Genomic DNA, 3595 nt, shown 5'->3' with positions numbered 1-3595 from the left:
GCCTGGGCCTCTTTGGGAGGTTTGGATTGGTGGTTGTTTATTTAGGCCATCTGCCCTGATGTCTGTATTCCTTCCTCAGGCTGACAGTGAGGTCAGACGCCCAAGTCATGGCTAATGTATTCAGCAGATCTCTAATTTAGAGCATGTCCTAGGACCTCGCTACTCAGTGTGGTTCCCAGACCAGCAGCGCCAGTGTCACCTGCGAGTAGGCTAGAAACGCAGGTGCCAGCTGGGCACGGTGGTTCACGCCTGCAATCCCAGCACTTTGGGAGGCCAAGGCGGAAGGATTGCTTGAGTCCAGGAGTTCGAGACCAGCCTGGACAACATGGCAAGACCCCATCTCTCTAAAAAAAAAAAAAAATTACAAAATTAATCGAGTGTGGTGGTGCATGCCTGTGGTCCCACAGCTACTCGGGAGGCTGAGGTGAGGGCATTGTGTGAGCCCTAGAGATCAAAGCTTCAGTGAGCTGTGATCATGCCACTGCACACCAGACTGGGCAACAGGGCGAGACCCTGTCTCAAAAATTAAAAGAAAAAAAGAAACGTAGATGCCCAGGCTTGGCTTAAACCTGCTCCCCAGGTGACTCAGCTGCATGCTGAAGTTTTAGCAGCACTGTTCTCGCAGGCAGGTAATCGCAAGATTCTGGTGGAGGCCAGACAGGTGTGCAGCCCCGGAGCAGTCTCAGTCACACTGAACTATGGCCTGGTATGCCACGTGATACTTTACCCCCTGAGGTAGGGATTAACCCTGTTTTATGGATCATCATCTGTGAGGTGAGGCTCCAAAAGTTCAGTCAGTTGTCCAAGGGTTAGAATTTGCCAGCAAAACCCTTCTGGTTTTATTTTTTTCTTTTTTGAGACAGGGTCTCATTCTGTCACCCAGGTTGGAGTGCAGTGGCAGTCTCGGCTCACTGTAACCTCCACCTTTCAGGCTTAAGTGATCCATCCACCTCAGGTTCCAAAGTAGCTGGGACCACAGGGGCCCACCACCACACCCGCCCCCGCACCCAGGTAATTCTTAAATTTTTTATAGAGACAGAATCTCACTATATTGCCCAGGCCTGGTCTCAAACTCCTGGACTCAAGCCATCCTCCCACCTCAGCCTCCCAAGTAGCTGGGACTACAGGTGTGCACCACCATGCCTGGCTAATTTTTAAATTATTTGTAGGGATGAGGTCTCGCTATATGTTGCCCAGGCTGGTCGGTCTCAAACTCTTGGCCCAAGTAATCCTCCTGCCTCAGCCTCCCGAAGTGCTGGGATGACGGGCGCACATCACCACACCCAGCCCCCTGCTGGTGTTCATGGCATCTGGAAACACCCCCATCCCGCACCCCAACGCTGGCTTTCACTCTTCTATTTTAGAAAAGAGGAGGCTAAGCAACATCTCCCCCACTTCGGAAGACAGCCAGTGACCATCACTCCTTAACGAGCAAGGTCATAGATGCACCCATTGCCTTCAGTCTGTTTTGTGCTGCTGTTACAGAGGACCTAAGACTGGGTAATTTATAAAGAATAAAAATTGATTTCTCATACTTCTGGAGGCCAGGAAGCTCAAGATCAAGGTGCTGGCAGGTTTGGTATCTGGTGAGGGCTGCTGTCTGCTTCCAAGAGGGTGCCCTGGTGCTGCATCCTTTGGAGGGAGGAAGAGTGGTCCTCGCATGGCAGACACTGGCAGGGCAGACGGCATGATCTCCCTCTCTAGCCCTTGTACAGGGCACCGACCCCATTCATGAAGGCAGCACAGTCCTGATCAGTCACCTCCCCAAGGCTTCACCTCCCAATAAGGTTGCATTGGGGATTAAGTTTCCAACATGTGAATTTCAGTAGACACATTCAGCCCGTATCAGCAGTCCTAAGCATTCCAGCTTCATTTGACCCATGTGCCCAGGCAAGCACTGTTTATTTTTTCAGACAGGGTCTCACTCTGGTGCCCAGGCTGGAGTACAGTGGCACCATCATAGCTCACTGCAGCCTCAACCTCTGGGCTCAAGTGATCCTCCGGCCTCAGCCACCCAAGTAGCTGGAACTACAGATATACACCACCACACCCGGCTAATTTAACTTTTTGTAGAGACAGGGTCTCACCACGTTGACTGGGCTGGTCTTGAATGCCTATACTTAAGTGGATACCTTGGCCTCCCAAAGTCCTGGGATTACAGGCAACAAGCATTTTTTTTTTTTTTTTTTTTTTTTTTTTAAGGCAGCATGAACCAGAGCTTCAATAAAGGGAGTTGGTAAACTTTTTTTTTTTTTTCCAAAAGCAAGAAAAGCCCAGGTTAGCCATTTATCCAGCAGAGGCAAAGTATTTCTAAAATAATGGTTTCCCTCAGTACTTGGAAGTGAATGGCAGAGGCGAAGGGCAAACTGCTTCCTCTAGGGAGATTCTGAATACCTGAAGCAGAATTCAGCTGGTGTGTGGCTGGGCTCGGTGGCTCACGCCTGTAATCCCAGCACTTTCAGAGGCTGAGGCAGTGGATCATGAGGTCAGGAGTTCGAGACCAGCCTGGCCAATGTGGTGAACCTCTTGTCTCTACTAAAAATACAAAAATTAGCCGTGTGTGGTGGCAGATGCTTGTCATCCCAGCTACTTGGGAGGCTGAGATAGGAAAATTGCTTGAACCCAGGAGGCGAAGGTTGCAGTGAGCCGAGATTGTGCCACTGCACTCCAGCCTGGGCAATAGGGCAAGACTCTGTCTCAAAAACAAAAAAGCACAAAAAAACAATTTAGTTGGTATGTAGTCACAGCTGGAAATAGCTTCATGAACATCTCGAACCTGAGCGGAGCTAGGTATGCGTGCTGCTGCTTTTGGCTGGAGACTTTCGGGAAGCAAACGGGGAGGGGAGAGGAAGCCACTTCCATGTTACCAGAAATTGTTGCCCACAGCACAGAATTGTAATATTATGTCAAAAGGAAGCACAGGTAAGATGTCACTATAGAAAAAGTGTCCTGTGAACTGTATAGGAAGACAAGCTAATGACGGAAATTATTAGGCTTTAAAAAGTAGGCAGCTGGGTACGGTGGCTCATGCCTGTAATCCCAGCACTGTGGGAGGCTGAGGTAGGAGGATCACTTAAGCCCAACAGATGGAGGCTGCAGTGAGCAGTGATCACGCCACTGCACTCCAGCCTGGGTAATAAAAATAAATAGGCCAGGCGTGGTGGCGCACACCTGTAATCCAAGCACTTTGAGAGGCTAAGGGAGGCGGATCGTTTGAGGTCAGGAGTTCAAGACCAGCCTTGTGGCCAACATGATGAAACCCTGTCTCTACTAAAAATACAAAAATTAGCTGGTCATGGTGGCATGTGCCTGTAATCACAGCTACTCAGGAGGCTGAGGCAGGAGAATCGCTTGAACCCGGGAGGTGGAGGTTGTAGTGTGCAGAGATTGTGCCACTGCACTCCAGCCTGGGTGGCAGAGTGAGACTCTGCCTCAAAAATAAATAAAGAAGTAGGGGAAAATGTGCATAAGCGCCAGAAATACACTATCCCATGGACCTTTTCTGAGCACAGTGAGCCGGACAAGTGGATTTACCGGTTGTTGTAAAGGGTAGGAAGGAAAGTTCTAGCACATGCTACGAGACAACAGACAGGGA

The sequence above is a fragment of the Macaca mulatta genome, chromosome 11 (assembly GCF_049350105.2).
Source record: "Macaca mulatta isolate MMU2019108-1 chromosome 11, T2T-MMU8v2.0, whole genome shotgun sequence".
Taxonomy (NCBI): Eukaryota; Metazoa; Chordata; class Mammalia; order Primates; family Cercopithecidae; genus Macaca; species Macaca mulatta.
This window is presented reverse-complemented; position numbering follows the sequence as displayed.